The sequence below is a fragment of the Phascolarctos cinereus genome, unplaced genomic scaffold (assembly GCF_003287225.1).
Source record: "Phascolarctos cinereus isolate Bilbo 61053 unplaced genomic scaffold, phaCin_HiC Scaffold_726;HRSCAF=1367, whole genome shotgun sequence".
In the NCBI taxonomy this organism is placed as follows: Eukaryota; Metazoa; Chordata; class Mammalia; order Diprotodontia; family Phascolarctidae; genus Phascolarctos; species Phascolarctos cinereus.
In genome coordinates, this window is record NW_027556098.1 from 264231951 (window position 1) to 264255933 (window position 23983).

Here is a 23983-nt window from a genome sequence, read left to right on the forward strand (position 1 = left end):
CTAAAATGTGGCAGCCAGACCTAGGTATAACATTCTAAATGTAGTCTGACCAGGAAAGAGGATGCCAGAATTATCACCTCCATCGTCCTGAGCACTATGCTCCTTTTTGGGCAGCCTGAAGTTGCCACAGCATTTTTGACTATCATATCACAGCATGAATTCATATTGAACTTGTGGTCTACTAAAACTGCCAGATCATTTTCACCCAAAATGTTGTCTAATTATGTCTCCTGTATTCAATTCAATTCAATAAACATTAATCAAGTGCCTACTATGTGCTAGGTACTGTGCTAAGCTCTAGGGTAGCAAAAAAAGCAAAAGAAAAACAGTTCCTGGGGTGGGTAGGTGGTGAAGTAGATAGAGCACCGGCTCTGGAGTCAGGAGGACCTGAGTTCAAATACGGCCTCAGATATTTGATCACTTGATACTTACTAGCTGTGTGACTCTGGGCAAGTCACTTAACCCCAACTGCCTCACAAAAGCAAAAACAAAAAACAACAGTTCCTGCCCTCATGGAGCTTGCCATCTAATGGGAAAAGACCACACACAAGTTTCTGTATCCTATACACGTGCATGTAATTTTTTTAAACCTAAGTGCAAGGGGCAGCTAGGTGGCACAGCACATAGAGCACCCAGCCCTGGAGTCAGGAGGACCTGAGTTCAAGTTTGGCCTCTGACACTTGACACTAGCTCTGTGACCCTGGGCAAGTCACTTAACCCCAATTGCCTCTCAAAAAAACAAAAACAAACAAAAAAAAACCCAAAATGCTTAATTAAAACTAAGTGCAGAATTTTATGTTTGTGCCTATTAAATTTCATCTTATTGTATTTGACCTCCTGTTTTAGCCTGCCAAGATATTTTTGGATTTGAATTCTATTGTCCAACATATGAGCTATTAAATTGGGATAAGTGAATGGAATTGCATATTTTTGCACTGAGAAATGATTAACCCTAAGAATAGAGAAGACTTGGCATGAACTGATACAAAGTAAAATAAGCAGTACCAAGAAACCAATATGCACCACTAATGCAATATAATATGATAATATACCATCCCCCCTTTTTGTAAAAGTGAAGCACTATGGGTGTGGAACATTGCATGTAATGTCAGACTTGGTCAAAGGGTTGGTTAGTTTTGCCAAATTGTTTTTCCCCCTCTTACTTTCTCATTCTTTGTCATAAAAGATGACTCACTGGGAGAAAGAGGGGAGAAAAAGATGTCAAGCTATGAAAGTGACGTAAAAACTAAAGCAATAAATAATTTTTCAAATGTGAGCTCTCGCTCTCTCTCTCTCTCTCCTAACTCTGTGTTATTCAAAAACATGAAAAACAAGTCTTCTGTAACTTCATCCAAGTTATGAGTAAATTACTATTCTGTAAAGTCAAGAACATATCTTTAGTACATTCCACCAGAGACCTTCCTCCAAGATGACATCAATTTTAAAATCTTCACTCTTGAATTAATTTCCAAAGCTATCAAACGCTATTGTCATTAAAGTCATATTTCTCCATCTTATCCAGAAAAATATCATATGAGACTCTGTCAAAGGCTTTTCTGAAATCTAGATATACTGTATCTATGTCATTCTCTAACCTATGAGTCTAACACCTGTCAAAAGAAGAAATGAAGTTAGTCTGCCATGACAAGTTCTTGATGAGCCCATTCTGGCAAAGTGATCAATACTTTCCTTTCTAAAGGTTCATAAACCATCCCATTAATAATACGTTCTAGAATTATGTCAAGCATCTCAGCCAAGCTCTCACTTTTTTATAGTTTGGAGAATCTACCTTTGCCTATCTCCAGTTTCCCAGTACCTCTCTTGTTCTCCATTATTTTTTCAAAGATTGCCTTCAGCAGGTAAGCAATAATATCCACCAGTTTTTTCAGTATGTTGAAACATTGTCTGGGCCTGATGAATTGAGCTGACTAGGGAACGCTAAGTACTCTTTTACCACCTTTCTCACTTAACTTGAGTTTCAACTCTCTGTTAACCATTTTTTCTCGTCTTCCTAGTTTGAAGATTATTCTTCCTTGTCTCTGTCATCCATTATTATCATCCCATCTACTTCGAGCTGTACCTCTATCCCTTCCTTGTTCTTCCTTTTGCCCGCAGCATACCTGGGGGGAAAAAACCAAAAACCTTTGTTGGCTAAGGCATTTATTGTCAGTCTCTGCTTGTTCTGGACTTCATCAGTTTTTTTATAATAGTATTTTATTTTTTCCACTAATATATATATATATAATATATATATATATATATATATATATATATATATATAAACAATTGTTAACACTTTTTTGGAGTTTCAAATTCTCTCCCTCCTTCCCTTCCCTCCCCCCTCCCTGAGATGGCAAGTAGTTTGATATAGGTTATATATGTGTAATCATGCAAAACATATTTCCATATTGGTCATGTTGTGAAAGAAAACACAAACAAAAGCCCCACAAAAAGTGAAGTGAAAAATAGTGCCCTTTGATCTACATTTAAACTCCATCAGTTCTTACTCTGGAGATGGATAGCATTTTTTATCATGCATCCTTTGGAATTGTCTTGCATCATTGTATTACTGAGAAGACCTAAGTCATTCACAGTTGATCATTATACAAAATTGCTGTTACTGTGTACAGTGTTCTCCTGATTGTGTTCACTTCACTTTGCATCACTTCATGTAAGTCTTTCTAGGTTTTTCTGAAATCATCCTGCTTATCATTTCTTATAGCTCAATAGTATTCCATCACAATCATATACTACAACTTGTCTGGCCACTCCCCAGTTGATGAGCAGTCCCTCAATTTCCAATTCTTTGCCACCACAAAAAGAGCTACTACAAATATTTTTGTACAAATTAGGTTCTTTTCATTGTTCAAACTTCTTTGAGATAAAGACCTAGTAGTAGTATTACTGGGTCAAAGGGTATGCACAAATTTATAGCCCTTTGGGCATGGTTCCAATTGCTCTCCAAAATGTTTGGATCAGTTCACAACTCCATCAACCCCACATCCCCTCCAACATTTATCATTTCTTTTCTGTCGTATTAGCCAATCTGATAGGTATGAGGTGGTACCTCTGAGTTATTTTAATTTGTATTTCTCTGATTAATAGTGATTTAGAGACTTTTTTCATATGACTATAGATAGCTTTGATTTCTTCATCTGAAAACTGCCTGTTCATATCCTTTGACCATTTATCAATTGGGGCATGACTTACATTCTTATCACTTTGAATCAGTTCTCTATATAGTTTAGAAGCAAGGAATGGGACAATTTACTTAATGTCTTTGAGCTTCAGTTTCTTAGTTGGACTAGATTGCCTCAGGTCCCAACAACTCTAAATCTATAGTTCAAATATTCTCAACCATGATTCTCCTTACAGTTTATGAATATCCTCCTATGACTGTCTCATATAATGCAGCTCTAAGGTCCATTATATCTAATTTGCTCCTTTTGAATAAGTTATACCTCTCCATTGCCAAATCCAGTCGTGATGCGCCCCAAGTCTCATGATACCAACTGTAGATTATGACTAAGCAGCAATAATCACGATAATATTACCAGATCACATTATAAACTGGTTAAAATTTTATAGAAGTGCTTTCGGAGTAGACTTCCCTTCATCAATAAAAAGAAAATCTAACAATAAGTGAAGGGCAGCTAGGTGGCACCATGGAGAGAGAGCCAGGCCTGGAGTCAAGAACACTCATCTCCCTAAGCTCAAAGCTGGCTTCAGATACTCACCAGCTGTGTGACTCTGGGCTAGTCACTTCACCCTGTCTGTCTCAGTCTCTTCATCTGCAAAATGAGCTGGAGAAACCACTCTGGTGTCTTTGTCAAGAAAACCCAAAATGGAGACGTGAAGATTTGGACATGGCTGAAACAACTGGACAACAGTAGGTGCCACTCAACGTGTCAAATGTAACCAAAAGTGGTTCATCTTCAGAAAAAGTGTATAAAACTGCAGATATCCAAGAGGGGGATCCAAAGGCCATCCCTGGGCAATATCCACATGAATTGAACCCGAAATGTGTCAACAAAAAAACATCAGATAGCTAAGTTAGCACATTTGTTGGAATGCTGTCTGATAGCAATTCAGGATCAGGTCATCACCACCAGGAATTCCAGGGGCATTATCCTGGGAAAAGCTTTTGTTGCTGCTGTTCAGTTGTTTCAGTCGTCTCCAACTCTCCATGACCCCATTTGGGGTTTTCTTGGCAGAGGTACTGGAGTGGTTTGCCATTTCCCTCTCCAGCTCATTTTACAGATGAGGAAACCAAGGCAAACAGGGTTTAGTGACTTGCCCAGGGTCACATAGCTAGTAAGTGTCTGAGGCCAGACGTGAACTCCTGAAGATGAGTCTTCCTGATTCTAAGCCCAGCGATCTATCCACTGTGCCACCTAGCTGCCCCGAGGCTTCTTAATTTATGATCAATACGAACTGCTGGCCAACTGCCACCATCAGGAAAAGCAATTCTGCCTTGCTGAAGCAGCAAAAAGCCCTGAGGGAAAAATAAGAAGCTGCATATGCTAGGCTATCAAACCTGCCACCACCTCATCCACTGTGACCATCACTTCCCCTCGCACTCTGATGGCAACAGCTCAGCCCTCTGAAGCCCACAAGTGCTAGGAATAGCAGTGCCCTCAAGACTTCCAACCCTGCTTCTAGGTGGGCCCTACAGCCGCTCTCCAGAATTGCTCCTCTTTGTATCTCTAGCACTTCATTAGAATGCAAGCTTGGAGCAGCTAGATGGCACAGTGGGTAGAGCACTGGCCCTGGATTCAGGAGGACCTGAGTTCAAATCTGGCCTCAGACACATAACACTTACTAGCTGTGTGACCCTGGGCAAGTCACTTAACTCCATTGCCTAGCCAAAAAAAAAAAAAAAAGACTGCAAGCTCCCTGAGAGCAGGGACTGTCTTTTGCCTTTCTTTGTATTCCTAGCACTTAGCACCTGCCAGGAACATAGTAGGCACTTAATAAATACTTATTAACTGACTGGCTCAAAACAGTCCTTTGCACATGGTAAGCACTTAAGAATTCTTTTTTTATTCTTTCATTCAATACAAATTATTCAAGTAAATAACAGAAAGAAACTGTACAATCCCTCACTGCACTTTTCTAGAACCTTAGCACCTGGCAAGACATGACCTTGTGGCAAGAACTATATATCAGAAGCTCACAATCTTTCATAAACTAATAGATAATAAATCTCCATACTATAAATGTAGACCTCAGAATATTATTGAGAATTCAACAAATAAGCTGTATTTGAACCAGGGTGTTAACGATAGACAAAACTGTTGCCCACAATCACCCAGACATAGTATTTATCCACATAAATTTAAGAACAATATTTTAATAGCTGGCACCTATCAAATACTAATAATTTATAAGCTACATAAAATAAAGCAGATTTAGTGAAAGAAATAAAAACCATAAGGGAAGAAGATAAGGTATCTATCACCCCCATCATCCTGTCTGCTACCGTAACTGTCCTAATGATGCTTTCACTAAATCTACAGCTTCCATCTCAATACTTTTATGCAATTATTTTTTAAATGGTTATTTTATCCACTTGTGTAATGGTACATAGAACATTAAATACAAGATAATAATAGCAAGATAGTGATTTATCCCTGTATACTCTTTCTATCTGAACATCACAGAAGAAAAAAGATAATTATTGCTAATAATAATAATAGAATACATTTCCATATCACGTTAAAATTTTCAATGCAATGTTACCCCCATTTTACAGATGAGGAAATTAATGTTCCAGGAGAACAAGAGACTTGCCCGGGATGACCCAATGTCAGAACTGGAATTCAAAACCAGACCTCTTTACCCTGAATTCAGCTCTCTTCGCCATCAGCACAGACATGTGCTGCCTCATCTTTAAGGTTAAAATTAACTATTTATGTTAAGAATATCTCCTATTCACTTTGAGCTGTGTGATACTCAGAGCAGTAGCTTTGGAGTCTGAGGATGTGGGTTTGAATCCTAGTTCTGTCTCTTACTGCCTACAGGAGTGTGGATGACTGCTACCCTCTCCCTGTGCCTCTGTCTCCTCATCTGCAAAAGCAGGGGGTTAGGCTGCATGACCTCAAAGGCTCTTCTAGCTCTAAACCCTATGATCCTATGAAATGAAAGACTGACACATCGGTTTTTTCTCACCTACTTCTCAACACAGTCCCCCTCCTTTCTCTGCCTTTCATGGCAGGGAAAACATCCCTCCTCCTGCCTACCACATTTCTTCTGACCTTTGCCCCACCTCTTTCAAGAAGCCTTCTTGGATTGACAGATTATTCTTTAACCCACCAACCAAATCTTTAGTCCCACATTTTTTTCTATACTAAAGTTTACCACTGAGAGTAATTAATTTTTATAGAATGTGCTCATATAGGGAGCCATAGTGATTGATGAGCCTGACTGAATCAAGAACAACTTCAATTCAAATTCTGCTGCTGAAACATACTGATTGTATGACCCTGGGTAAGTCACTCAGACTCTAAGAGCCGCAGGTAGCTAAGACTTCTAGTTACAATGCAGATGCTGAGCTATGTTTGAAGAGGGGGCTTCCTCCCCATAACAGTGAGTGAAATCACAAGTCCGGGTACCACTAACTTCCCTCTCCCCCCAAAACATAGTTTTATTTATTTATTCATCAATTTGTTTATTTATTTATTTTGGGGTCAGGTATTTGCACTGACTAGTTAGAGACAGGGAAAGGGGAGAGAAATAAGAGTTCTGACTTGTTTTATTTTTCAAGTAAAAAAAAGCCTTTGAGAATGATATATTTATGTTGGTTTTAGGTGTGTGCTGTTAGAGCAACTGTATTACTCCCATTATATTCTGCTTTGACTCTGCTTGCTACATCCTGCCTAGTAGACTGTAAACATCTTGAGGACAAGAGCTGTGTTGTTTTTCACCTTTATGTCTCTAGCACTCATCACAGTGATATTCAATTAATAAATTTTGGTTAATTGATTTGAACTGAAATTAAATGAACTAAATCTGTTTGACATTCCTATTAAACTGTAAGCTTATTGAGGGCAGGGAATAAGTACCTTCTTCAGTTCTTCCATATATATCTCATACACTTCATATACTGCTGGGTACCCTATGGATTCTCAGTAATTAACTGACATGCTCAGACACTCCCACCAGTATCACAGTCGTGTGCATGTGTCACACACACCATCTCAGACTCTCATCCAATCACAAGCTGATTTTTCCACAATTATGTTGTTGTTGTTATTGTTTAGCCATTTTGAGTAATGTCTGACTCTTTGTGACCCTTTTGGAGGTTTTCTTAGCACAGAGACTGGAGTGGTTTACTATTTCCTTCTCCAGCTCATTTTACAGATGAGGAAACTGAGGCAAACAGGGTTAAGGGACTTGCCCAAGGTCACACAGCTAGTGTCTGAGGCCAGATTTGAATTCAGGTCTTTCTGACTCCAAAAGCAGCACACTGCACCACCTAGCTGCCCCTCCACAGTTACACATTTCTTCGACACACACCTTGTCATACCCTCAACCATCTGGTAAAAACACAAACACACAACCACACACTCATCACCACACCTATATAGGCATGCGCAGTTGTTTTCATGCAAGCATACATAGAGGCACATACATTCTCATTACAGTACATATATAGGTATTCCCAATTTCATATATATGTATGAATATATATATATATACACACATATATATGGTCATACATACTATGTTCATACATAATTGAACACACAGTTAGTTACATGCACAAACAGGAGCCCATCTAAGCATGCCCAGTCATAGACATAGGCATTGCCATCCAGAGGCCCACATACACACCAAGAATCTGGCTGGCTGGCTGCCCCATCTCATTCCTCCTCACTGGTGCAAATGAATGAGAAGACACTCCTGCTGAGCTCCCCAAGGCAGCTGTGGGATGTTCAGAAATCATGTTCCATGCAGGGTCAGTTATCCTTTAATATCCTGCTGCCTCAAGTGGGTTGCAAAGATGATCTATAGGAGAATTGATTGCCAGATGCAGATCTGACAACCTCAACCCAGATGGCAACAGGCACTGGGCATTAATTGAGTCACGTTGAGTTAGGAATCAGGGCTCAATCAAAGCTATGCTGGGGCCTGCCTTGTGGCAGGCCCCAACAAAGACTAAATCTTAGCGCCAGCCCCAGCTCATCTGAGAAGCCTGACTTAGAGATATGTCCCACAATTGCATAGTAATGTCTCTTGAGCAAAGGCAATAAATATTTAGGTGTTAATGACCATTTCTGAAATCGTAGCCAGCATGAAGACTGTAGGGTCAGGTGAGCTGGGCCAGTATAGGTAACATGTACAGTTATCCCCTCCATATCCCAGGGGTTAGGGAAGTAGTGCCCCCACGATCTGGAAAACCCACATAAAATTTTTTGGCCTTCCCTTTGTACCAGAGAATTCTGAAGTATTATGGTATTAAAAGATAAAATATGTTGATATTATATGATAATATACATATTTGTATGCATTTCTGAGTTTCTGAACTTTTTCTGCATTGTCTGCTGACCTTCACGTGTCATCTGTGGCTTCTGCAAAACTCCCCAAAATTTCTCATTCAATTTCTTATGCCAACCTGCAATATAGGGAAACTGCAATGGGGAAACTCACAATGTGGATGTACTACTTTTTCACGCAACTCACACATGGAATGATCTAGCATGGTGAAAAGACAGTGGTTTTGGGTTAGCCTAGGAAGATGAAGGCTAGGCCACCTGGGCATCATCATTGTCATCACAGCAGCCCACATTTATATGGGCTAGGTACCTATGATTACAATAGTACAGGGAAACCTGGATAAGGAAACTCCCTCTACCAGTTCAGGTCAGCACCTTCTCCTCAACTTATAGAATTAAGAGTCCTAGGGAACTGGGTCCCTGAAGGGGTTAAGTAACTTGACAAGGGTAACGAAGCCAATAAGGGTCAAAACTGGAACTTGAACCTAGGCCTTCCTAGCTTTGAAGCTGCCTCTCTACCCTCTATGGCATTCTGCCTCTCTTCACATTTGTGTGTGGATTTTTTAATATAGTGAGTGCTTGATACTTCTCAACTCATAACACAGGTTCATAATTCAGTGGATAGAATACTAGACCTGACATCAAGACCACCTGAGTTCAAATCCAGCCTCAGATACTTTCTAGCTGTGCAACTTTAGGCAAGTCACTTAATCTTTATCTGCCTCAGTTTCCTCATCTGTAAATTGGGGATAATAACAGCATCTAGCTCCCAGGGTTGTTGTGAGGATTAAAAGTTAATATTTGGCTTTTCAAATATTTTTTGTTAAATATTTCCCAATTACATATAAAACATTTTTACCATTCATTTTTTTAAATTTGATTTCCAAATTCTCTCTCTCCCTCTAACCCCTTGAGAACACAAGCAATAAGATGTCAATTTATACATGTGAAGTCATGCAAAACATATTTCCAGATTTGCCATGTTGTTACACAACACACACACACACACACACAAAAGAAAAATAAAGAAAGTAAAAAAGTTCATCAGTTCTCTCTCTGGGGGTGGACAGCATTTTTTACCATCGGTCCTTTGGAATTGTCTTGGATCATTGTCTTGATCAGAGTAGCTAAATTCTTCAGAGTTGATCACCCTTACAATATTACTGTTACTGTGTACAATGTTCTCCTGATTCTTCTCACTTAACTTTGCATCAATTCACATAAGACTTTCTAGGTTTTTCTAAAACCATCCTGCTTGCCATTTCTTTAGCACAATGGTATTCCATCACAATCATGTACCACAAAAAAAGAGATGCTATTTGTAAAGCACTTTGAAAATCTTAAAAAGTATATACCAAACCTGGTATAGTTGAAAGTTATATACCTCTTCTCCTCCTCGGCCTTTGGGATATGATGGTTTCCACCACACAAATCCAAAATTGTAAACGTCTAGCTGCCTAGAAAATAGTTCAGGGCATATTAAATTTCTAACATAGTATATGTGGTACTGGTACATCCAAGTCCTGTTGTTCAAAGTCTGGTGATCTGTGTAGAACCATATTTTCCCGATCTTCTTCTATACTACAATTATGGGTCATACATGTGTACTGTCGGGTCCTGTGATGATACTGTTCATCAGACCAGTAGGTCTTCTAGATTGTTTCTGAGATCTCCTGTCACACATAGAGGAATCTCCCATGAACACTGATAGAGATCAGGAGTCAGTGAGGTGGATGGTATAGGTTGTACCTTAGGCACATCCCACATCCCACCCTTACAATGAGAATACACTTGTTCTACTAATTTTCATCCTCAAAACTGGTTTTTCTATTCTTCAGGCACTAGAGAGACATCAAAACCAAATTTCTCTGGATTCACTCCTGAGTTGGAGGAATCAGGGTCCTTTGGAGATTTGCTGCAACCGATTGCTTCTATCTTCTATAAGTTTTGGCATGGACTACATGGATTGTGAAGGTGTTCAGGAAGTGGATCCCAGATTTCTGCTTGCAGTATATTGCAAGTACCTGGAATAAGCTGGAGTTAATCCCAATCAATGCTAATATTCCAGAGATGTTCTTCAGTTCTGGACATAGCCATAGTGATTGAAAAATAAGACAAACTGGGGCAGCTAGGTGGCACAGTGGATTGAGCACTGGCCCTGGAGTGGGAGGACCTGAGTTCAAATCCGACCTCAGACACTTGATACTTACTAGCTGTGTGATCCTGGCAAGTCATTTAACCCTATTGCCTAGCAAAATACAAAAAAAAAAAAAGGAAAAAAAGAAATAAGGAGACCTAGTTCCATAACAAACAAAAACACATTTTAAAAAAAGGGCAGCTAGGTGGCACAGTGGCTAGAGCTCTAGCTTTGAAGTCAGGAAGAACTGAGTTCAAATCCAGCCTCAGACACATAACACTTACTATCTGTGTGATCCTGGGCAAGTCACTTAGCCCCTATTGCCTCACAAAAAAAAAAAAAGGAAAGAAAAGAAAAAGAAAAATAAGACAAACTACCTTCTTGTAGCAACAATGATTGGCTTAGTGAACTTCAGGTTCTCTCTTCAGGGTAGCCAAAGAGGGATAGTCCTTGACACTATTCATATAGTCCTAGCACTTTAATAAGCTACAAAGGAGTTTCTCTTAAATTGAGCAACTACAATACAATGGTTGATTGGAATCCACTGTCCAGCATGAACACTCTCTAACTTCAGTCTTGATGGCAATTTTTTTTATTTTGATTTATCAACAATCACTTCCATATGTTTTTGAGTTGAAAATTTTTCTCCCCCTTCCTCCCCACCACCCTCCCCCAAGACAGTGCGCAATCTGATATAGGCTATACATTTACATTCCTATTAAACATATTTTCGTATTAGTGAAGTTGTAAGTAAAAATTAAAACCAATAGGAGGAACCATTGGAAAGATGAAACAAAACTCAACAGAAGGTAAAAATAAGTGATAGCGATTCGACTTCCATAGTTCTTTCTTTGGATGTGGACAGCATTTTCCATCCCAAGGCCTCTGGAGATGTCTTAGATCCTTGTAATGCTGAGAAGGGTTCAGTTTAACAATATTAGTCATTGCATAAAGTGGCTATTATTGTGTACAAAGTCCTCTTGGTTCTGCTCACTTCACTCAGCATCAGACTATATAAGTCTTTCCAGGTTTTTCTGAAGTCAGCCTGTTCATCATTTCTTATAGCACAATAGTATTCCATTACATTCATGTACAACTTGCTCAGCCATTCCCCAATTGATGGGCATCCTCTCAATTTCCAATTCTTTGCCACCACAAAAAGAGCTGCTATAAATATTTTTGTACATGTGGGTCCTTTTCCCATTTGTATGGTCTCTTTGGGATATAGCCCTAGAAGTGCTATTGCTGGATCAAAGGGTATGCACATTTTTATAGCCCTTTGGGCATAATTCCAAATTGTTCTCCAAAATGGTTGGATCATAACTCCACCAACAATGCATTAATGTTCCAATTTTCCCACATCTTCTCCAACATTTATCATTTTCTTGTTTTGTCATGTTGGCCAATCTGATAGGTGTGATGTGGTACCTCAGAGTTGTTTTGATTTGCATTTCTCTAATCAATAATGATTTAGAGCATTTTTTCATATGACTATAGATGGCTTTAATTTCTTCACCTGAGAACTGTCTGTTCATACTTGATGGTAATTTTTGCAGGAGGTCATGTGTCCAGGTAGAATGGTATCACATGATGAGCTCACACCTAGTTTCTTTTGGGTCCAGGGTAACTTCTGGTTTCTGACCCTGTCCTTTTTCTAGATATTGATTCAATGGGCATCAGCTTCTGACAGACAAAGCCTGTACTCTCCTCTTGAATACATCTGACATACACGTGGTCATTTGTTGTTATTCAATCGTTTTTCAGTTGTGTCTGACTCTGTGATCCCTTTGGGGGTTTTCTTTCTAAGATACTGGAGTGGTTTATCATTTCCTTCTCCAGTTCATTTTACAGATGAGGAAACTGAGACAAACAGGGTTAAGTGATCTGCCCAGGGTCTCCTAGCTAGTAAGTGTCTGAAGCCAGATTTAAACTCAGGAAGAGGAGTCTTTCTGTACCACCTAAATGCCCCAATGGTCATTTAGGACACATATTTTCCTGATGTCTTTTTTGTATCATCATAGTTTTCCCCAGAATACTCACCCCATGCACAGAAGTGCCCCAGAGCTATCCCATATAACAAATAATATTTTCTGAAAGACAAAAAGAAAAAGGAGAGAAAAAATCAGCACAACCTATCAATATAATTAAAGTCTTGAAACATGCACAAAGCCAAACACCTGTGACATCTATGACAGTGGGGGTAGGGAGAAGGGTTAGGAGCTTCCTCTCTTATCCCTTAGTTCAAGCCATGTTTATTCTTTATAATTCTGCAACATTCACTTTTGATTTGTGTGTGTATGTATATGTGTGGCTGCTCTTTCTATTTACATGGTTGTAGTCATTGTATAATATTGTTTCCTTGGCTCTGCTTATTTCACTCTGCATCAGTTCATATAGATAAGTCCATGTTTCTGTTTTCATCATACTCATTTCTTACCCTCAGTAATATTCTATTATATTCATGTACCACAATTTATTTAACCACTCTTCAATTGATGGACATTTACTATCTAAGTCTTTGCTTTCAAAAAAAAGTGCTATTATACATATTTTGGTATACATGATGACTTTCTTCTTATCAATGGTCTCCTTGGAGTATATGTCCAGTAATGGAATCTCTGGATTAAAAGGTATGGACATTTTAGTCACTTTATTTGCATAATTATATACTGTTTTCCAAAAAAGTTGTACCTATTCACAGCTCCACCAATAATGCATCAGTGTGGCTATCTTCCCACAACCCCTCTAACACGGAGTATTGTCATCTTTGCCAATATTCAGGGTGTGCAATGAAACCTCAGGAGCCAAAATTCTTAAAAGAAGATACTTTTACTCGTCTCTTGCTCTCCATTGATGGTGTCCTTGCATCAGAATGTTGGGACTCCTGCCTTTTCCAGGTAGAATAGTTCTGTCCGCTGTTCCATTTCTAAACAGAGTTTTCACAAGCTCCTGACTTTGAGTCTTCATGGTTTTTCTCAATTTAGATCACTATTTGAAGCTCCAACAGCATTCTTGCACTAAATGACTTTACCAAAATTCTGGCGGCTTCTGCTCTAACTTAAGACCAATCAAGTACATTTTTAGCTCTCTCGTATCTTTTCATACTTACTCTATGCTAACTTCATCCACTTCTTCAGGTTTGATTCCTTCTTACTCTGTCAATTACTAGTCAACTGTCCATGCAAAATCTGAGAATTTCCCCTTGTATTGTGTGGTAGACTGGATGAATTTAGTATATTTTTGCTGTGGTATCTCACCATCATCAAATTGCTTGGGCAGTCTTTGCAAGAATTCTTGCTGTATGACTTCCGGCTCTGTGGCTCTCAGATTCTGCACAATTCCAGAATTAGCTGAAGACTTTCTAGCAGCTTACTCCATTTTTCTAACGTAGATGTATACTAATGTTATTATGTTTTAATCATATGGCTGATCCAAACTTTTGCATGGTTCTTTCCCGAAAGGATATGGATCCTTTTCTGAGTATATTCTTAACTTAGTCCTGTAGTTTCCCTATGGCATAAAAGACCCAGACACAGTACCATATACTGGCAAATACAGAGGCCTACAAGCATGTCTATTCTCCTCAACTGGCTTTTTTCCCCAAAATCAGTCCTGATCATTGTTTTTCAGATATTCTCTCACTGATTATTAAAGGTTTAACTCTACTTAGTATCCTCTTATCTTTTGTGAAAGACCTGCTAATCAGTGTCTAAGTGTTCATAGAAATTCCTATTCTAACAGTAATTTTAGAATTTTATTTGTTCGGATAATTTACAGAAAACACAAGTCTTTGCCTCCTCATATTTTAAATGAACACTTCATATCATCCTAAAATATCTCTACTATCTCACAGAATGTTCCTGTTGTCCTTATATTTTAAGTCATGAGCAATTTCCTTAATTAGCAAACCACTGTGTGGTTCCAGGTACATGGCTGTACACCAGTGATCCAGGGATACAACATTAATATGCTCGTATCAGCTTCTATACTAAAAATGGATTCATTAATATAACAGATATCAGTACTTAAGCATTCAACCATGCAAAAATTATCTTAAAGCACCAGGTGTGTCTTGTAAGAGAAACATAGTAAAATTGGCTCTCTAACCTAAGCCTACACAGCTTGAACACAAAAGAAAAAAAAAAATACTTTTTCCAAGTGGATTCCTGTGATACCACGACATTAATGATGGAAATCCCAAATGAGTTCCCCTGGTATAGCAGCCCTGAAATCACAAAGCAGTTTCTGCCAAAGGACTATTACACCCAGGGTTGAGGCCTTATGTGTGTCACCTAAACCACAGTTCATGATTCTATACCAATATTTTTACCTTCTTGGTAAATTGGAGCATACAATTAGTTCAAAGCAAGGTCATGTAATGAAATGATGCAAGAACAAATAGTAATCAAACTCAAAGACCTGGGATGCACTTTCCCTCAAATCCATACAAACATCAGTGGGAAGACTGGACCCATTTAGAGAACACAGGTGGAGTAGCACAAATAAGAAGTGTGGTCAAGGCAGAAACAAGGAGAAGCACACACACATGGAATATAGGTGTCCAGGGCACATACATTGCTAGGAAAACTCATACCTCTAATGCTTTAGAGTTGTTGGTATCTATTAATGATACCATTGAATTGCTCCTGCCAAACCTGCTTACTGGTGGTCTCATAGTCTCTGCCTGACAATGCTCAAATGGGTATAGCACCATTGAATGCTATGTGGCTAGATACATAATTTCTGCCAGATGATTCTCATTTAGATGTTGCTCATAGATTCCAGCTTATGACTCAGGTTCTCTTCATCAAGAGAAGAGTGGACTTTGCCATGCTCTTTAACCTTACTTAGCTCCTATGTTTTTCCTTGCTATTGCTCTTTTATGAAAGGCAGAAACCCTTCTTAGGACCATAAAAAACAATCTGCCCTTGGTTCTTACGTGGTTTTCCTATGACAACCTTGTCTTCAAAGTCTCTCATTTCCCCAGGAAAAGATTCTCATCACCAAGCTCTTTAGATTAAAGAGTTAGAGTCTAAGGATTGGGTTCAAAGCCCACTTCTGCCATTTACTACCTTGTGACTCTGGTCAAGTTATTCAAACTCTCTGGGCCTCAATTTCCTCATCTACAAATTGAAGGAGTTGACCTAACAATTTTAAGGCCTTATTTAGCTCGGAGGCAGCTAGGTGGCTCAGCAGATCGAGCACTGGGCCTACAGTCAGGAAGCCCTGCGTTCAAATATGGCCTCAGACACTTATTAGTTGTGTGACCCTGGGCAATTCATCTAACCTCTGTTTGCCTTAATCCACTGAAGAAGAAAATGGAAAACCACTCTAGTATCTTTGCCAAAAGGAAAACCCCGTGGACAATACTGCCATGCTATGGTCCACAGGGTTACAAAGAGTTGGACACAACTGAACAACAACAAATTAGCTTTAAATCTGTGATCCATAGCTAACCCTCTCTCACAGGTAACACAAAGCATTAATATTTATGTGATAAAGCTACTGCTAAGAACACCAATTTCCTCATCAGGCCAACCCAAGAGATACTTCGGATCAGGAGGCCTTTGGGAGCACCTCATTTCAAATTGGGGAGACACTGTACATTCAGCATGTAGGACCTTCTGATTTAGGGAACAGCAGCTTTCTGACAAAACATCGGGTCTAAGATCTTTGTCCCAAACTTCCTAGACTGACCAGGAAAATGCAGCCCTGCCTCAGGGTAGAGACAAACATAGGCTACTCACCCCATCCATCTCTGTCTGCAATATTTACTGAGTTACTTCTGAGTAGTGAGGCCTCCAGAGTACTGAATGTTTCCTTCAGCACTTCCCTGACTACTAGACCTTCTTTGAGTACTAAGCCTTATTTTTTTTCCTCAGAGGAAACTAGGATGATGAGAGAATTGGAGGACATCTCATATGAGACTTGATTAAAGAAGCTGGGGATGTTCTGTCCTAAGAAGAATATACTTTGCAGAGGGTGGTTAAAGACACGATTGTTGTTGTTCAGTCATGTCCAATTCTTTGTGACCCCATTTGGGGTTTTCTTGGCAAAGATACTGGAGTGGTTTGCCATTTCCTTCTCCAGCTCATTTTACAGATGAGGAAACTGAGGCAAACAAGGTTAAGTGATTTGCCTAAGGTCACATAGCTAGTAAGTGTCTGAAGCAGGATTTGAACTCATAAAGATGAGTCTTCCTCATTCCAAGCCCAATGCTCTATCCACTGGGCCGCCTAACTGCCAGACCCATGATAGCTGTGTTCAAATATTTCAAGGGCTACGGCTTGAGAGAGAGATTACAGCTGGGTTTGTTTTTTTTTTTTTTTGGCTATAGCAGACAACACTAAAAGCAACGGATGGAAGCAGCAGAGGTAGATATTTGATATTATATGTATATAATTATATCATATATATTACATTATATAACAATACATAACATAATATATAAATATGTGTGTGTGTGTCTGTGTCTGTGTATGTATTTAATCTTCCTAACAATGTTAGGAAAAAATGAAATATGTTGTCTTAGGAGATAGCTCCTCCCTCCTCCACTGGAGGTCTTCAGGAAGAAACTGGATGATTACTAGTTGTGAATGTTGAAGAAGGGATCCTTAGCAAAGTATGGTCTGAACTAGATAGGCTTCAGGGGCCCCTCCCAGCTCTTAGATTTTGTGAGTACTGAAAAACCTCCTTGAGTCCTAAAGAGATCTCTCTGGGAGGCACAGTAATAGAGCAAAAAAGAACGGGGCACTCAGAGTTTGTAGTACCGAGACTAAATCTCAAGTCCAATGATTAGCAGTCATGGGGTCGGCTGTAGCCAAAGCACTTTGCGCCCCACCTTTAAACCTCAGTTTTAGCTATAAAATGGGAATAATAATATCTGATCTACATACTTCACAGGATTATTTCAAGGAAAGTTCTATATAAATGTCAGTTATATCTCTGACTGAGCATTATATAGAAAGAGAAGTCCAAATGGTGCCCTGTGGAAGGAGGAGGGGACATAGGAATGAATCCTCAAGCAGGTGAGCACTTTACTACCCAGCATGTCATTTGGTCCTTTTAGATTAGACCAATGGACAGCAATTCAATTAAATTCAACAAGCATCTCCTGTGTACAAAGCACTATGCTGGGGATACAAAGATAAAAATGAAACAGTCCCTATCCTCAAGAAGCTTACATTTTACTGGAGGAGATGCACTATAAACATAAGGTTTATGTCGTAATTGAAATAGGGGTAAGGATGGTAGCATCAAGGATGACTCCAACGTTGCAAACTAGAGATCTGGAGTCAGAGAGATCTAAGTTCAAATCTACCCTCAAACACATATTAGCTGTGTGATCCTGGCCAAGTCACTTAACCTCTTTTGGCCTTAGTGCCCTTATCTGACAAAAGGGGATTAGCTCCCAGGGTTTTTGTGAGAATCAAATGACAATAAATGTGAGTGGTTAGCATGGTTCCTGGCACATAGTAAGTACTATTTAAATGTTGGGGATATTATTATTATTATTATTATTATTATTATTATTATTATTATCATTATTATTACTAAAGCTCAGAGGAAATACTAAAGCTGATTATTTAGAACTGGTAGTTATCAGAATAGAAATGATCACTGAATCGCTGCAAGGTCACCAGGAGAGAGATTATGGAGAGGGCCCAGGATTGAGCCTTGGGGTACACTTGTAGCCTGCTGGATTAATAATGATCTATCTAGGATCTAGGAGCACCAAGAAAAAACTGTGACAGGAAAACCTAGGGAGGAGAAAGCATATGGGAGGATAACTAGATTCAAAATCACTTTATATTTATTTTGTATATAGCTTGTATTAACTTATCTGTAGACATGTTAGTTCCCCATAGTAAAATGTAAGCTTATTGATAGCAGGGACCACCTTGCTATTGCATGTGTATCTGTATTATCAGTACTGATCACAGTGCTTGCCATGTGCCAAGCATAATTTGGGGGGATGGAGGAAGAAAAATACAAAAATGTATAAAATAAATTATCTTCCTTTAAGGAATTTACAATCTAGCTAGGGAGACAAGACATAGACACATGAAAAGATCACTAAAGATCACAAAGCAGTCTGATCTGAGGTAGATATGTAGTGTGCGTAATATTATGCTATGAGTTAAGAGGGAGAGATCATCGCAGCTGGGAGAGAGGCCTCCAGCCCGCTTCCACCTGAATTATCTGGATAATTGACCTTGATGACAGACTCACTTGCTGACATTAACCTCTGGGGGTTTCTTGGCTGCACTGGCCCTGAACAGGACCCAGTCTTCCCCAAATGTCTCATAATGTTGAGCAATGATTATTACCATCACCTCAAAGAGCAAGGTCTGGCCAGCCTACTGATTTATCTGGCTGCTGAATTATTCAGCCTGACCCTATGACGCCATATGAATTCTGCCTTTGACACAGGTAAGGAAAGATGCCAAGAGGGATCAGCATGGGAAAAGTCTCCAGCATCCCCAGAGAGAGGGGAAATTGGGAGCATCAAAAATAGTGCTGGGGAGGGGGATGGCAAATAGGAGAAGGGATTGATTTGTCATATACAGTGAGGGAGAGTTAGCATTAAGATCTGAAAGCTTTCAGTGATCATTTCTTGCTGTTGGGGGTTTCCCAGGACCAAAGATTTCCTTTGGTCCCTGTGACAGTGTATGAAGACATAATTTTAAAAAATCATGGCTCCCTCCATCTTTTTTTCTCCTAGAAATTGTGTATTCTTTTTATCAGGTGAAATGGTCGGATGTCCCAGCCCTTTAGTTTTTCTTCCTCCCCTTCTTCTCCCAACCTCTGGGATGCCAGCCAAGCTCTCTTCATCTTCACAGCAGACAGGGATGCTAAGATCAGAACAGAGAGGGCAGTGGAGTCCACTGCATGTGAAGCAGGAGGGAGATCCCCTGAGTCAAAATAGTCAAACACTAGCCACCTTCAGTTATAGTCCTGCAGCTCAGGAGACCGAGCTTCATTCAGCACCAACACACAACATGAGTACATACCAACTCCTGAGTCCAGTGATCTGAGCTTGGCATAAACCCAGATTGTGAGCTACCTGTGCCTGGGAAGGGAAGTGAGACAGACAGGACCCAAATACACAAGAGGAGATTTGGGGCCTCTTGTGGATTTAGGAGTCAACTTTCCTCAGGAAAAGATCTCTCAGGAGATGCTCAGCTTGGGAGGATCTGGAAACTCAAGACTGGATTCCCAGCTTCTTGCAAGGAATAAAGCAGGAAGGTTCCGAGTCAGACCTTGCCCCTGATCTCGGGAAGATTTCGTGCTCAAACAAGCTATATCCCCCTGGCAAACAAGAATTCAAGGAAGAAACTATGTTCCTTCTGTCTAGACTTCCCCCACAGGGGGACACAATGAGCAAGATGAATGGAATCAACAGAAAGACCTCTTTCCTGGAGTAAATCATGTCTCATCCTGGGCAAGCAGCTGTGAAGAGCCCTAGGTAAAATCATGAAATAGGAAAAGCTTGTCTTCAGTGCCACTCCAGTCCCCTTAAGGTCCCTTTCTTTCTCTTCTCTTCCAGCCCCTACCTCTCTCCTCTCCTCTCCCTCCTCCTAAGCCCCCAGATCCCTATTCTAACTGCTGTAGATCCCCACAGTGGTATCCACCCCTCCCTTCAAGACCACTTACCCTGACCTTTCCCTCCCTTCTGCCAATCAAAACCTACCCATTCCTCCTATTTTCCCTCTTATCAGCCCATTCTCAACCGACAATATATTTGCTCTTAGTGAGGGTCTTACACATATGATGACTAATGAAAGGAATTCTAAACTCTAAATTGGTACCAGAAGGAGTGGGGAAGAGGAAATTATTCTGGCTTGAGGGGATTCTCATGTGGGCTTTTTGAAGGGTCTGCCATATTGGTGAAATGATGCAACATACATGCAGGGTGCTGCAGACATATAAATTGATTTATTTGATCCTCACAGCCCTACCACTTGCCACCTATGTGACCTTGGGTAAGTCCCTTCATCTGTCTGGGCCTCAATTCCCTCATCTACAAGCGGTAATTTGATTAGATAGCCTTTAAGGATCTGCCCATCTCCAAGTCTATGTTCTTATAATGCTAAATAGGCCTTGCAGATATTATTGTGCCCATTTTACAGAAACAAGCATAGTGTTTTGATGCCCTACCTCACACAATTTTTTTCTACAGTCAATTGACTCCCATAGGAGCAGAATAAATATTATCAGCACCTTTTCCATTCCATTCAATTCAACAAACATATTAAGCCACTTATTAGTGATTGTGGCCCATTTCTCTGTGCCTCAGTTTCCTCAGCTGTAAAATGAGGGGGTTGAACTTGATGGCCTTTATGATCCCTTCTAGTTCTAAATCATAATTGCACTTAACTCACACAGTTGTTTTGAGGACCAAACTAAATAATATAAACTGTTTTGCAAACCTTAAAGCACTATACAATAATAAGCAATTTTTACCACTACTACTACTATGACCATAATGATGATGATGACAATGATGATGACGACTACTACCACTACTACTACTACTACTACTACCACCACCACCACCACCACCACCACCACCACCACTACTACTACTACTACTACTACTACCACTACTAGTATTAAGTAATTATGTGCAAAAGACTGTCCTTGACATTGAGGCGATACAAAGATACTCTCAAGGACTAGTAGGGAAAAGAAAAAAAATAGACACCTAAATTAAATAGGACTGAAATGTAACTGAATTAATGACTGAAATCCGGATTGTGAGTTCAGAAGAAGGAGAGATCACATCTGTCTTCTGGAAGAAGGTCATGGAAGACTTTCTGGAGACAATATGGTACAGACGGGGGAAAGCACTGGCCTTGGAGGAATACAGATCTTAATGCCAGCACCTCTAGCCATGTCAGCTTTGGTCACTTCATTTTTATAAGTATCAGTTTCTTCATCTATAAAATAGGGATAATTATATCTATATTGTATTATTAATAAAACCTATACCTTACAGGATTGTTAAAGGATCAAATAAGAATATATATATATATATATATATATATATATATATATATATATATATATATATGAATATCAGTTATTATTATGGAGGAAAAGTCTGCACTGGACCTTGAAGGACAATAAATACTTCAACAAATAAATATGGAGAAGGGCAATACTGGTGGGAGACAAAATGAGCAAAGGTACAGAAGAAGGAAAAGCCAGGAGTTTGGGGAACCAGTGGCTAGCCTAGCTCGGCTAAAAACAAAGCAGCCAAGCTTTGCTCTGAGACTACTAAGGTAGAGACTATTAAGGGAGCCAGACTGTGTGAATCTGTATGAATAGCCTTGAATACTAGGCTAGAAGTAAGGGCCTTAGTAATGAGAGTGGATCAGGGTTTTAAACAGGAGAGTGCTGATTGACACATTTTTTAAAATATGGCCATTGAGGGAGTTTTATTGCTCAGTTATATGTATTTGTAACAGAGGGGTCGTTTTTTTTTTCTTGCTTTCTCAGTGAGGGAGGGAAGAGAAAAGGAGAGGGAAAGAAGGAAAACTTTGATTTTAAAAAATTTTAATTCAAAAATCAGAAAAAATACACCACCACCACCACCATTACCCCTCAAAAAATAGATTATGTGGAACCTGTGCGGAAAATAGATCAGAAAGAAGACTGGAGGCAGGGAAATCAGTTAGAAGACTATTTCAGGAGCACAGTTAAGAATCACAGAACCAGCAAATTTGAGGGCTTTGGTGGCCATCTCATCCAATCCATACAAAAACAATGAATCCTCACTATAATATACCCAACAAGTGATCATCCATCACCCCCAAAGTAGCCCATTCTACTTTGGGCCAGCTCTAATTGTTAAGCAAATTTTCCTAACATCAAGGCTAAATTTGCCCCTGTGTGATTTTTATCCATTGTTCCTGCTTCTGCCTAGTGGGGGCCAAACAAAGCAAGCCTAATTTCTCATCCACACACCAGTCTTTCAAACATTTGAAGACAGCTATCATGTACCCCCTGAATCTTCTTTTCTTCAAGTTACACATGCCAAGTTCCTTTGTTTGGTTTTCATATGTCATGGACTCAATGCCTTTTTCCATCCTTGTTATCTTTTCTCTTGGAACTCTCCAGTTTATCAATGCATTTCTTAAACCATGGTGCCTAAAACTAAATATAGTACTCCAGATGACATCTGACAAGGGACAGAGTATGATGGTGCTATCACTACCTATTCCTGGGAATTATGTCTTTTCTAATGAAGCCTAAAAACCACCTGAGCTTTTTTGACTGGCATCATACTGTGGATTCATATTGATCTTGAAGTCTACTAGTACCTCCAGATCTTTTTTAGAACAACTTCCATCTATCCATGCCTCCTCTGTCTTATATTGTAAATTTTTTTCATGCCCAATGTTGTAGCCTGTCAAGATCCTTTTAGATCCTGACTCTGTCATCCACTGTGTTCGCTCTCCTTTCCAGATCTGTGTCCTCTTCAAAATTAGATGAGCATACCACCCATCCAAGTCATTGATAAAAATGTTAAAGATCACAGGATCAACCAAGTACAAAGTGAATGAATAGGGTGGAAGCAGTAGGAGTGCAAGTGAGGTGATATGAGAGATATTTTGGAGATAAAGTCAACAGGACTTGGTAACTGATTGGATGTGGGGTTCCAGGGGGAGGAAGAAATCAAAAGTCTGAGATTGAGCCTGAACGACTAAAAATTGAAATCTACTCACCCTGGTAGAGCAGCTAAGACTTAGCTCCTGCTAAGCCTGATTCAGGACATCCCACTTCTAAGCTCTGCATCCCAGTGTATGTTAAATGTTGTCTATAACAGCTAGACAGAGGTGGCTTTTCCAAGACTGAATCAAAGCGTTCAATACCAGCACATATGTTTTTACAAATAATTTGGTGGAACAGCCAACTCACCTTCAAATTCAGTTGTGGAAGGCAAAAAGGAAGGATACCACTCGTTCCGAATTCTCCCCCAAGCAGTCTGCAAAAGAGTTCAACAGGGTCTCAAGACAATCTGGATGGCATCTGACATTTCCAAGAGCTGTCAAAAGCAGGAGAGCACACAGGCTTTATTAATCCCAGCAAAGGGCAGCAGGATGATGCGGCAGCTTTGCCTCTCTGCCTGGCTTTCCCTTCATCTTCCGACACTCTTCAGGCTTCATTATCATTAATGCCCGCAAATTTTACAACTAGCAAAATAACAGGCTAGTTTACAAGTATCTTGGATAGAGGTGACCTTGGTGGGTTACTTCTCGGCAACCTTCTATATGTGTTTTCCTTGGATAGAGTATTAGATTAAGATCCAGGAAAGCCTAGGTTCAAATTCATACTTAGA

The 23983-nt window shown here is 39.7% G+C and overlaps 1 long non-coding RNA gene across 1 annotated transcript; it reads right to left on the reverse strand.

Moving 5' to 3' along the window:
• Positions 1–1528: 1528 nt before the first annotated feature.
• LOC110195827 (uncharacterized) lies at positions 1529–23681 on the reverse strand. The gene is made up of 3 exons (XR_002321020.2): positions 23563–23681; positions 12676–12725; positions 1529–2120 (listed from the first exon to the last, which is right to left on the reverse strand). It is a non-coding gene; the product is annotated as an uncharacterized LOC110195827 (long non-coding RNA).
• Between the last annotated feature and the right edge of the window lie 302 nt (positions 23682–23983).